This window comes from Lynx rufus, unplaced genomic scaffold (assembly GCF_022079265.1).
Source record: "Lynx rufus isolate CCGP_SWC_20201006 ecotype Redwood Valley unplaced genomic scaffold, mLynRuf1.p SCAF_9, whole genome shotgun sequence".
NCBI classification, from domain to species: domain Eukaryota; kingdom Metazoa; phylum Chordata; class Mammalia; order Carnivora; family Felidae; genus Lynx; species Lynx rufus.
Genome location: NW_025814897.1, coordinates 48,835,887 through 48,849,727, shown reverse-complemented (window position 1 = coordinate 48,849,727; position 13,841 = coordinate 48,835,887). Strand labels below are relative to the sequence as shown.

The 13,841-nt window shown below is 38.3% G+C and overlaps 1 protein-coding gene across 10 annotated transcripts in view; it reads right to left on the bottom strand.

Annotated features, from left to right (window-relative positions):
* The window catches only part of DLG2 (discs large MAGUK scaffold protein 2), a 1,224,822-nt gene that overhangs the window by 433,342 nt on the left and 777,639 nt on the right, over positions 1-13,841 (bottom strand). The window lies entirely within an intron of this gene.

Genomic DNA, 13,841 nt, shown 5'->3' with positions numbered 1-13,841 from the left:
GGAAAGAAAGAGAGAGCAGGGGAGGGGCAGAGACAGAGGAAGAGAGAGAATCCCAAGCAGATTCCTCCTGTCAGCGCAGAGTCCAACACAGGGCTCGATCTCACAAACCATAAGATCATGACCTGAGCTGAAATCAAGTCAGACACTTAACTGACTGAGCTACCCAGGTACCCCTTAAAACATTTAACTTCCAAAAGGAATTCCATACCTGTACCAGGCACTCAGTTCCTGCTGCTCCCCATCCAGCTCCACACAACCACTAATCCACTTCCTGATTCTGTAGGTGAGCCCATTGTAGTCAGTTTATATAAATGGAATCACAGAATGTGTGGTCCTCTGTTATTGGCTTTTTTCATTTTACATGTCTTCAAGGTTCATCCATGCTATAGCATATGTCAGTACTTCATTCTTTTTGTTTAAAATTTTTAATGTTTAGTTTTGAGAGAGAGACAGAGCATGTGTGGGGGAAGGGCAGAGAGAATCTGAAGCAGGCTCCAGGCTCTGAGCTATAAGCACAGAGCCCAATGTGGGGCTTGAACTCACAAACCGTGAGATCATGAACTGAGCTGAAGTCAGATGCTTAGCTGACTGAGCCATTCAGGCACCCTAGTACTTAATTCTTTTTTCTGGTTGAATAAAATTCTGGTGTATGGATATATCAAATGCTATTTCTCCATTTGGATTGTTTCCACCTTCTGGTTATTATGAATAATGCTGTTATGAACATTGTTTATAAGTTTTTTGTAGACATATGTTTTCATTTCTCTTGGGTTTACACCTAGCAGCAGAACTGCTAAGTCTGAATGGTGGATTCTTAAATTTAGGTTTTTACTGACAAAATTTAAAAATGATTATAAACAATAAAAACAATTTAGAGTTGTATGAAGTAAAAGGCAACAAATTGCTTTCCTCATTCCAATCATACTGCCCCATGGTAAATACTGTTATCGTGAAGTTACAGTTCTGTTTCCTTCTAGGCTTGGTATATGATATGTAATATTTCTTAGCCTGAAACATTCTGGAAGACTGTGTTATAATTACATGCTGGCAGGGGAGAAAAAGCACTGGCTCCTGACGTCTCTGATCAAAGTCCTGGATCCACTACAAAGTATTTGTGTGACTCTGAGACCTTGGGCAAGTCTCTTAATTTTGCTGGATGTATTTTCTCAAAAAACTAAGTATTTGGATGCAATCTTCTCTAACCCTTTCCTTCAATAAAGCATTCTATGATTTAATGATACCGAGGGCTGTGAGGATATACTATTAGCTTTGAGTTTATTCACAACACGTGTTGCTTTCAATTTCTTTTTCTTTAGAGTCAGTATAAGAAATATTGGAGGAAGGGAATGGCGATTACCCTCACCTTGCCAAGCACTGACATTTACACAGCATGCTAAGCAAACTTTCAGAGTGACTGGTGCTGAAAATAAAGTTCTTTTGCAAGTCTTAATCTGTGCCTTTTCCATCTTCTAAGTTTGTTGAATTGATTTTTGTTTTATTACCTTTCACAGGGTCAATCAGACTTGTTGAGAGGTTTGCTTACTATGGACTTTGATCCCATTTATGAAAGTCTAGCAGTGCACATTTCAATGACCCAACCCGTCTAAGACATGTTTGAGGCATCCACATATGATGTGCCTCTCCAAAGCATCTGGAATCGACATATGTAGAGTACAAATGAAACAGACCTTAACAAAAAGTAGACAATACCTGGTACAGTGCACAAGAGGTGGGACAAAGAAAATCTGTTGCTGTGGCTTAACTCAGAAATCTCAGGGGAAAAAAAAAACTGCATGCATCACCTTTTCCTGAGACAATAAATGTGAAATATGATCTAGAGGTTCTTCTCCAACTACCAACTCTTCCATGCATTGCCCTTAGCCTATAGAAGAGCTTTCACTATATGTGAATTCCCCCTTTGAAATGTGAGTCATTGTTCTAGGTGAACACCCACCATTTGTCATTCCAATGAATGTATACTAAGTGATCTTGTGTCACATGGACAATACACAACATGGTTCTTACCCAAAAAGAAGTCACAGAGAGACACCTTGTTTTCATGTTACACAGAGTTACTACTAGAGGACATGTGTGAATTGACTTGGAATGTTCTTGAGGTTCATTAATCCCCTGGCCATCATGGGATGGAGGTGAATGAAGAATAATTAAAGATCATTTGCAAGCTCCTCATTTAGTAGCTGACTTTGGATGTAGCAAGAAGAAAGGAAGGGTCTGAAGACTGCAACAACTTGAGAGGGTAGATGTGGGATTAGAAAGAGCCTGAGTCTTGGACATATGTAGATTTCCACTTGTTGACCCTGGGAAACAGAGGGGACCCCTTGGTTCTCCACAAGAGAGGTCTCATTGAGCAGTTTTTGAAGGACATGAAATACATTAAAAGGTAGTTTAGAAACAAGAGAGAGAAGAAGCCAACACTATATGCCTAGATGGAGATTCAGGAAAGACCACTGGTAATGTAGAGTTGTGGTTTACAGGAGGTCTTTGACCAGAGGTTTAAGGAAGCCTTGGACAATTAGATGCTAGCAGATGCCTGACACATCACTGGAGAAGGCATCCATCCCCCTCCCCATCCTGATTCCCCACAGTCACTAACCCCATCCCTCCTAGTATACTTTTTTAACTTTGGGGTTTTAAAAAGTAGATCATCTTCTGAAAAAAAGTTTGGTGTTCCAGAAATGGAATATTAAAGCTCCTCAACCAAGAAAAGTCTGTCTTTTTGGGTCTGTGCTGGGGAGAGTCTGGATTAGAGGTCATTTTTATGGGCTGCAAGGGTCTCAGAAAAAAAGGTTCCAATATGAAAACCAGGTCAGGTAATCTGACTGGGACAGGAACAGAGCTGCTATGGATGACAGGAGGAGAAACAGGGATGGCAACAGTGCCTGCCACACACTGCCCAGTGGCTACAAGTCTGACCTAGGCAGAAAGAGCCAATGTGGACAACAGTGGAAACGGAAGGGTGAAGACAGCGATAAAGGTGAAGAGACTAAATCGCTTAGGAGTAATGGGAGTTCTGAGGGGAAACTGTGGGAAGAGGGTGTATTGTAAAAGTATGGAAATGGTTGTCCAGGATGACTCATGAGTCACCAAGAGACTGCAAAGAAGGAGAGGAGAGTCTCACAATTCTGGCATTTATACTGTTGGGAAGCCAGTCAGAGACTTTTTTTTTTTCAGTCACAAAACCCCTTCCCTCATGCCCAATGCAGCCTAAGGCTTCCTTACAAGGACCACAGATTCCAGTGATAGCAAGATGTAAGAACTTATCAAGTAACCTATCATGTGAGAATGGGGAGAGCTGGAAGGAAATCTGAGCTGTCACTTGACCTTCAGATTTCACTTGAGAAAGGTCTGAATGCCTGAAAACCTATAAATACAAACCTGTAACTGGAGAAATAAAGATGAAATAAAAGGAGAAATAAGGATGGGTCCAAAATAAATAAGATCCAAGTCTAACTAAAATTCACATAGATTTGAAAAATGCAATCCACAATAAATTTCTAGGCTTTTTTTTAACATTACCATTGGCTGTGAGTTATATCCACAAAAGAAACCCACTGGGCCCAGTGGTCCCTAAATCTGAGAGTAGGGTTGAACTATGTTGGATTATCTATCCCCACAAGTACCAACTGTATAATAGGCACTTAATACATATTTGTGGTCTGAGTCACAGTTTCCTCATTTGGAACACAGAAAGGTTGGAAAGAACAAGATCCTTGTAATTATGGCAGAGGCATAAGAAAGGAAGCAGAACATTAGAACGAATTTGTGAGAGACGGAAATAACAAAGATAAATTAGATTCTCCTTTTTTTAGCCCCATTCCCATCCTCAGCCTTGGCCAATCCTTCTGTTGGTCAGGTTGTTCACTATAACACTTGGACACGGGAAGGAGCAAGGGTTGAAATTTCACCAGAACTCTGTTTATCATGTCACACTTGGGTCCTGGAACATTTTGTCCTTCCTTCTGAAGAAGGGGAGACTTTTTAACATTTTGCTTTACATGAACTCTTTTTTTTAATATGAAATTTATCATCAAATTGGTTTCCATACAACACCCAGTGCTCATCCCAACAGGTGCCCTCCTCAATGCCCATCACCCACTTTCCCCTCCCTCCCACCCCCCATCAACCCTCAGTTTATTCTCAGTTTTTAAGAGTCTCTTATGGTTTGACATTTGAACAAAGGCTCTGCCTTGATTAGAGAGGCTTAGTATACCCTCCTCCCTTTTCAAGCAAACCATAAAAATCCTCTTTACCCTCTGATGTATTCATTTTCTCCGGAAGAGAGTGATTTTAGGTTTTAGTATTCAATTTGGAACACACATCCCTGCTGACTTAAAAAACCCTGTTCAAGAGATCCTTTAAACTTCATATGAGCTTAAGGTCTACAAAACTGAATTAAAGAGTTGAAATGGAAGATTTACTTTCTCTGCTCTGAGAGGTAAATTTTGATCCCTTAATCAAAACAAAATTCTGCATTCTAAAATACTTAGATCTCTATACAAATATAAGTAGTCTTCCACAGCCCTTCCTCCCATAGGGCCAACCCTAAAATTTCATCTCCCTTCACAAGTTGCTGGACTCAACATCAGGCTATGAATGAGAACAGTTTTTTATAATAGTCCCTTAATAAGAATTCATTCGCCTTTTAGCCTAAGGTATCTACTTAGGGTCACATAATATATCTATGTGTTTAACACACACACACACACACACATGTTAACAATGGTAATGTTAATGGGGACACTTTATATTTATTTGGCATTGCTTTTAGCACTTTACATGCAACCTCATTAAATCCTTACAGAAACCCCATGAAATGGATACTACAATTACTGTTATTATATAGATGAGGATACAAAAACCCAGAGTAGTTGTCATTTTCTCCAGTTTATACAACTGGGGAGTTAAGGAGGCAGGATAACCCTAACACTAATTCTACAGTGCACATTCTTAACTATATAGTTATCTATCTATCACCTTATCTGTCTATCCGATTTTGACTATATTTAAGTGAGGTGTACTTTTTTTATTTCTCAAACAGAATATATTGAAATTTGACTACAGTTAAATGAGGAGTACTTTTTTCTCAAACAGAATTTAATACTTGAGGAATGTTATGTGTGATAAGAACAACATTCAGTGAATATTGATTGAGTACCTTTGAAAGCCCTGATTCTGGTACCAGCCTGCTTAAATTCAAATTCTATCTATGTGAACTTAGGTCACTCAATCTCTCTAGACCAAATTTCTTGACTTGCAGAATGGGGATGATAACAACACAGTCTTCCAGGATTGCCATGAGGACTAATGGGCTAACGTGTATAAAGTGCATCCCGGCAGGTAATAAGATTATATAAATAACAGTGACTATTTTTTTCTTCTTCTTCTTCTTTTTCTTCATCACCATCATCATCATCATCACCATCACCATCACCACTATTACTACTAATAATACATGCCAGGAACCATTTTTGGCACAGGGAATGCAAAAGTAAATGAAAAAAACAAAAAATCTCATCTAATAAAATTAACGTTCTAAGTGTTAGGTCCTGATGTGCTTAGTTGCAACTAACTCATCCCACTATTTGCATTTGCCAAAATATGCACCATAATTTTTCTATAAAATTGGAATAATCACACCTACCTCACAGGCTTTTGTGAAGATAAAATGAGTTAGTACATACAAAAATATGAAATAGTGTCTAGCACATAAAAGTACTCACTACATGTTAGTGGTTTTAATTAACATCTCTACCATGGGTGTTAAGGCTTAATGTTACTCTCTTGATTCTTTCTGAGTTCCTATAATCTGTTGCTATAGTGATTTTGCACAGCATTTTCTCACAGCTACTTTGCCTCCAGAGAGGATTGCTTTAGAAATTATGCGTATTCTTCAACCTCTTATTGCTACTCAATAACATAATGGTTACAAAAGAAAATATAAAGACTGCTCCCCAAACACAAAAAATACATACTTAAACTAAGGGGAAATATTCACAGCATCTCAGATAAATAATCTGGCTTTTTTTTTTTATAAAGCAACTAGATTGTTTCAATGCAGAGTTATTTGAATATCACAGAATAGGAATTTTGGAATCAAACCAATCTGGGTTCATTTTCCAGCTCTTCTGATCCTCCTACTCTCAACCGACCGGGTGTGTTATAAAGAGTAAATGAGAGCTTTTGGAACAGGGTGAGTTCTCTGCTTTCCTCCCTCATTTACACTTATAATGTAATTTTAAATGCACTTTAAAAACTTTTCTTTTGAATTCTTAATGAAAGAACGTCTCTTCCCTGACAATAATAATGAAAAAAAAAAAAAGAGTGAAGGGCGACAATAAATGGCATGTTTTTAAAAAATGTATCTACATACAGAATGCTTTAAATTCAAAGCAAGGGGTGCTTTTTTCCAGTGTGAACCCATGCATATATCACTTTGTGGAAAGAAGAAGCTATAACATGAAATGTGGGAAGAGCAGCCTCTGTAACTTTGTGGGAGTCAATTAACCTCCCCTTATTTTCCTTAATTCAAATTGGACTTAGTGATCACCTACTTCAAAAAGGCAGTGGAGGCCTTTGAAGAAGCTGCTGCATAAACCGGGAAGGGGCTGTGCCTTATGAGCCATGCCCCAGAGGGTTTCCTCTCCAGGTTTTAATTAAAAATGAAGTTAAGAATTCTTTAAGATTATATCAGCCTTTTAAGGGCATAAGAAGGTCAATGATTTGTTAAGTGTCTTTTTTTTTATGGTGCTATTTCCCAGATTAAATTTTTTTTGCATAAAAAATTTTATTTTATTTTTAAAAATTTTGCATATATGTGTATACACACACACACACACACACACACAGACACACACATATATATAATTTATTGTCAAATTGGTTTCCATACAACACCCAGTACTCATTCCAACAGGTGCCCTCCTCGATGCCCATCACCCACTTTCCCCTCTCCCCCACTACTACATCAACCCTCAGTTTGTTCTCAGTATTTAAGAGTCTCTTAAGGTTTTGCTCATTCAATTCTCTTTCAGGATCTGCAGATTGGTGGTGGAGTGCATAGGCAATGTGGAGGACCGAGTGTGAAGCCACAGTGTGCGTGTGAGAGAGGGAGTAAGCCTCCGTGGGAGCGTAAATTTGGGTGTGGGCATGCCCTGGTTAGAGTCCTGGCCCCTCCTCGAACTAGATCAAAACCCACACTCTGCAAGATTGTTGGGGTTCTTAGAAACAATGAGATGGGGTGCCTGGGTGGCTCAGGCAGTTGAGCATCCGACTTCATCTCAGGTCATGATCTCACAGTTTGTGGGTTCGAGCCCAGCATCAGGCTCTGTGCTGACTGCTTGCTCAGAGCCTGGGGCCTGCTACGGATTCTGTGTCTCCTTCTCTCTCTGCCCCTCCCCTACTCACGCTTTGTCTCACTCTGTTTCTCAAAAATAAATAAATGTAAAAAATTAAAAAAAAAGAAACAATAAGGTATATCTGTAAAGTGTCTAGTTACTAATCTGTTTCAGAGAGGGTTATTTTTTTTTTTTTTTAATTTTTTTTTTCAACGTTTATTTATTTTTGGGACAGAGAGAGACAGAGCATGAACGGGGGAGGGGCAGAGAGAGAGGGAGACACAGAACCGGAAACAGGCTCCAGGCTCTGAGCCATCAGCCCAGAGCCCGACGCGGGGCTCGAACTCACGGACCGCGAGATCGTGACCTGGCTGAAGTCGGACGCTTAACCGACTGCGCCACCCAGGCGCCCCTAGAGAGGGTTATTTTGTCTATATTCCTGAAAAGGCACATGCAGGATAGATACTGCTACCTGAGTAGATAAAAAGGAAAATTATCTCACAGAAGCATGAAGTCACATATAGCTTTAGACATATGCCACATTTTACAGGGAGCCTATACATGTATTAATAAAAGGAAAAATATGTGACTTTGCCTATGGTAACAAGAAGGATTGCTGCTAAGAGTGATAAAATCAGCATCAACAGCTTTCTTATGGTCTCAGGGGATTTACCTATGCCAACAAATATTTTTCACCTCATTTGTGATAGCACTAAACATAAATATAGATGAGCAAAAGGCTTGAAAACAGAATGAGCATATGGAAACAATTAATAATGACTAATGTAGATAGTGCCTAGATGAAAATTCACTTGCTCCATTTACCTTGATCCTTACAATAATCCTATGATGAGAACAGCACAGATAGAATTATCCTCCCCTTTCTGATGAGTGAAATGGGGTTCTGAGAAAGATGAAGGGGTTAGCTACATCCAAGTGACTAGTATGGCCAAAGGAAGGCCTCAAACCTAGACAGTCCGGACATATTTCCCCAGCTCCCCAATGCCATCAGGTTGCCACCACCTCAAAGAAGAGCCCTTCTAGAATGTTTTGCCCCTCTTTCCTTCCATTGAGTTTCCTTCTACAGAGAAGAGACCTTCTAGAATATGTTGCCTTCCTTTCCTCCCATTGAGTTTCTTTCCACAGAGTTTTACATTTAAATACATTTATTGTGAAAAAAAAATACATTTATTGAGCACAAGAGTGCTCACTGTCTGAGAAGAGGTGATATAATCAGCTAGTGAATAACCCAAGCCAGAAAATTCTTGCCCTTGCAACAGTCAATCACTAAGTACCACCTATTTCATTTGTTAAATAATTCTGAATCCATTTATGTTTCTCTCTACAGATTCAGGTTAGTTCTTCATGATTTCAACTGTGGTGGATATGCTAACTAATCTCACTGCCTTCAGACACAGCTGACTGAGTGATTTTTCTAAAAACACAAATCAAATTGTCCTTGCTCAGTTTTAAGTCTCTTCAACCAGCTCCTCACTGCTTGCAGGATAAAGTCAAAAATCTTCAGCTTGGCAAGTAAGGCCCTCTACAAACTGCAGCAGCCAGTGAACTGTAAAACTTCAAGACCCATCCAACAGCCCTCAGCCACATGGTAACACCATGAGTCCCAGAGTGCAGTGTACTTTTATACACTGTGGGGCTTAACTCTGGGCTGCACTTCTACTTTGAACACACTTCTTCCCTCGCTGACTGAGGAGCTCAGTATCTTTCCGAAGACTTTAAGAAAATCAGAGCCAAAGTTAGATAGTTCCTACCCTTTTTATCTTTAGAGACTCGTGTACTTCTATTATAGCATTATTATATCTAGAAGTTATATCTGATTTTGGATTTACAGACTTCGAGACAGTTAAAAGATTAAAGGCCCACATAAATTTTCTGATTTTGCAAGGAGAGAAAGCTTGCCAAAGACAGGCCACCATAACATATGGCTGAGGTCTTGAGACACAAAGATACTGCTCTATGTTCCAAGGCTGGGAATGGCTTGAGGCTGCCAACTTTTTCTACAAAGGGAGTGACTTATACATGCATTCCAAGCTCTGTAGAAAGTAGTTATAAGCTAGATTTGCAAATGGACCACTGAGAAGGTAATGGTAAGTTTCCCATAAATAGCTTCTTACAAATATCAGGAATTGATAAAACAAGGTATGAGTGGAGAACATTTCTGTGTGTATGTGCACCTTGTGCAGAAGGGACAGTGTAAGATCATGCTTGTTCTATCACTACCTCTTACTCTAGTCTGATTTTAGTTACTTTAAGATTAGGAACACTACAGAAACTGAGAGCCTTTAGCCTATATACGTCATAATGCACAGCAATTACTTCTTCATTTACATGTCTTTGAACTGTTTGAGGAAAAGGATGGATGGTATCTTATTCACCTTTGAGTCCCCAGCATCCAGGATAATGCCTGGAACCTAGTAGAAATCCCATGAATATATAATCTTCAATGAGTGAAGATGTGTTATGATCATATAATATCTCAGAGTCCACTTCCTACCCCAAATCTGCCAATATACTTTAGTCTTCATCTGTTCTATCTCAGTATCTGTATATCAACTACAAAACAACAATAATTAGGACCACCTGTGTGAAAGGACAAATGAAAATGTGCCATATGTATTGAGAAAACAAAAATAGTATTCTCCTTGCCCTAGGAATATCAAAAGCTGAATAATTTACCATTCTCCCAAGTAGAAAAACCAATTACAACATCAAAAACTTTTTTTTTTTTTTTAAGAGAAAGATGTACTGGATAAGCAGAAGCCCCACAGCAATCCCATTTGTGTTTCATAGAGCTCCAAATTTTAGTTTGATTCCAGGCTCTGGCTGTTTCTTGCTTTCATAAGGTCTGAAAAGTCAATTACTCTAAATATAATCTGCAGCCTTAGGAGCTGACACTTTGCCAAGTTGTTTATAGACTTTTCCTTTTCAACTTCTCTGTCTTCTTTTATATGATGTTACAGAAGTAATTGTGTATACAATTAATTCATTCCTGGATGTTTGCTATCAAATCAAAGTGCTGAAAATTTGGGTATTCTTATTGAAATGCACAGAATAGAGATGATTGGCTCCCCTTGCTTCTGCTGACTGGCCTCTGTTCTTCTGAATGCTGATTAGGGATTAAGCTGGTGCACATAATAAGGGTGGTTTCACATGCTAACTTCCACAGGGCTAGCTCACATTCTAATCTATGATAGTAACATACATTCTAATCTACGTAGAGAAGATATACATTCATGAAGATACTGGTTTGAGTTCCTTATCATTACAGAGTTGAATAAGAGCTTGTCTATCTAATTCTAAGTATTCATGTACCTCTGAGATTCTACAGATTATTAAGGTCACAGAGGAAAAAGCAAGCGATGGTGTCATAAATGGAACTAGAATCCTTGAACTTTTCCCTTGAATTAAAGGCTGCATTTCAAGAAACATGTGCTCAGAGTGCTGTTTTCCATTGGAGAGGAAGTCTATAATCTCTGAAAGGAATTACTCAGTTTTCAAGAAGAACAGTTACCTAATGCATTAATAATATACTGACCATTGAGATAATTTAAGATGAAAGTGCTCATACAAAGTGAGCTCTACTCTGCTCTTATTTGTGCTCATGCATAGATTCATTCACTCCTGGGGTTGTTTTGTGTATCCAGTAAGACCTGAGTAAAGCACAGCTTTAACCATGATGTGTTCCCAAAACAGGGATCTGTCTGCTTGTCTGCAGATCTTGTTTCCATGTTTATTTAGTTGCTCGATAGCTTTGAGCTGCTGCTGTGTCAGACACTGTGCTAAGTGTTAGGGGGATAGCAGTGCACAAAACAGATATAATTCCACTCAGTGAGCTTGTAGCACAGAGTGTGAGATGGGAGTTTGGTTTTAAAATCATACAAATAAATGTATAATTATAAATTGCTTGAGTCTTATGAATAAAAAAAAAAAAAGAAGACAATATAATAGGGACCAGATTTTCTCTTTCAGGGAGCTTCTCTGAGGAAGTGCAATTGAAGCTTCCATCTAAGATGACCAGAAGTTAACAAGGCAAAGTGTAAGAAGAGCTTTTCAGTTTGGGGAAAGAGCATTTGTGAAGCACTTGAAATAAAAAGAGATTTAGTGCATTTTGTGAATGTGAATAGTGTGATCAGCAAAGGGAAGAGTGAAATGAGATGTTTAAGAGGCAGGCAAGGGCTAGGTCATGCAGAGCTTGGATGCTGTATTAGTGACTTTGCATTTTAGACTAATGCAAAAGAAGAGAAAGAGATGTGATCTGTATTTTTAACAGATCACCTGGGCTGCACTGAGCATAAATCAGGAGGACAACAGCAGCAATGGTGAGACCAATTAGGAGGCTATTTATTGTATGTAGGTGGGAGATAATAGAGGCTTGGGTTCAAGTGGTGGAAATAGACGTAGAGGAATGTGAATAGATTGGAGATACATTTGGAGGTAGAATCAATAGGACTTGAAGACAGATTGGTGGGTGAGAGGGAGAAAAGGTGTAGGTATGAATCTCAAGTTTTGGCTTGAATAATGAGATGGGTAAACGTGCCATTTGCTGAGTTGGGCAAGTGTGAAAGGGGAGCAAAGTGGGGTGAAGTCAAGAATTTCAGTGTCAGTGTATTGACGACAATGCCACTAAAATGGGTGCATATATGTATATATATATATAGATGATTATATATGTAAATGCGTGTGACTTTTTTTTAAATGAAGGATAAACTATGAAAAAAAAAAGAAGGAAGAGGAAAAAGAAGGGGACAGAATTAGACTAGAAAATAGAATTCCCAGTGGGGTGATAGAGGGTGAGGGTTGGAGACTGGTATATAGGATTACTGCAGGTATGTAATTTGAAAAAGACATATTCCACATTATACCATAATTTATCTCAATTTGGGAAAAACACAAAAAGAAACCCCATAGTCTTCATAATATAAATTACAGAAAGTAAACTGAACAAGAATTATATCTGGTAGATCTACATAAAAGGTGGATTCTACAATTTGCTTATTGGTGAGTTTTAAGAGAGGGATGCATCAAAATTTCCAGTAGGATGCAAGAAATGCAACTTTTAGGGTTATCAAAAAAAAAGCATGGATTAAAAAAAAAGATCCATTGACACTGAGTCAGAAGGGAGATGAGAAGTCAGGATAAAAATAGAGAAAGGAGAGAAAAAGTTAAATGGGTGGAGAATTTTTCCAGCAAGCAACAATGTCTCTGCCATCAGGCCTATGCTGATGCAGGTGCTAATGAACCCCTGGGTTTGAATCCCAGCCCTGCCACTTAGTCCTAGATGATCTGGGGCATGTCAGGTGATTTCCAAGCCTCGATTTCCCTACTTGTAAAATGAAGATATTGATAACATCTGTCTCATAAGATGACTATCAGGGTTACAAGAAACAAATCTTAAGAAGTACTTAACAAAATGCCTGGCACAGAGGAGAGCTCAGTAAGTGGTAGCAGACTTTGCATAGCTGATTACAGATGCCTAAATACCAGGAAGTCATTATTGTAGGTGTGTGTGCGTACCTTCTCACTTCCCTATGGCTATAGTATCTTGGCCCTCTTCGTATCAAAATTGTCTGGTTCAATGTATCAAGAAGTAGTGTTTATAATTTGTTAAAAATATAAGAAGATTTAATTAATATTTATAAAGCATTTTTAAATGCTGTTAGGCTTTAATTGTTACAAATTAGTGAAAATGCCCGGCTGATTATGTAGCCAAAAATATGTTTTCTCATGTATGTCTAGAGATGTTATGTATAATTAAATTTGTTATTTAACTGCTCTAGAAAGACCAATAATTGACTTTTAACTTTTTCTTTGGAAAAAAACAAAAACCAAAAAACCAGAGAGATGATGTTCTAAGGAGACCCTCTTGACCTATCCATTTGCACTTTGAATTACTCCAAAATGCATATTTTCACAGTCCTAATTGTATTATGAAGACATATAAAGGTATTCTGAGAACATAAGTAGATAAGCACCTCATTATATGTAGGAACATCATGATTGAGATCTCCTGATTTAAACAGAATTGGAAGTACCTTATGGAACACCAGATTCTCCTTTTATTATTGTCCTCTCTCTGGGAATTTGACAATTGTGTAAAGATGAGGTTTTCTTATTTAGCATACATATACTTTAGAATACTGTTGCAGACTCATACTCTACCTTTAGACTTAGGATGGTTTGTTTACAAAGTTGTGGAAAGACTCAAAACATTCTAAGTCAAATCTGAACTCAGCATTTATTTGCAAAATCATACTGAGGGCAACGAGTTAACTTCTTTAAACTTTTGTTTTCTTATATAAAATGGTAGTAACTAAATAAAGAGAATGTAGTAAATACCTACTGTAACATACCATAAAGGTTAAAATTCTTTGTGGTTAGATAGAACCAGCTAATTCTGTAGTTTGGGGCAAGATGTTTAATGCCTTAAGGAGTCAACTGAGTAGTGGTATTAATTTAATATTTTTG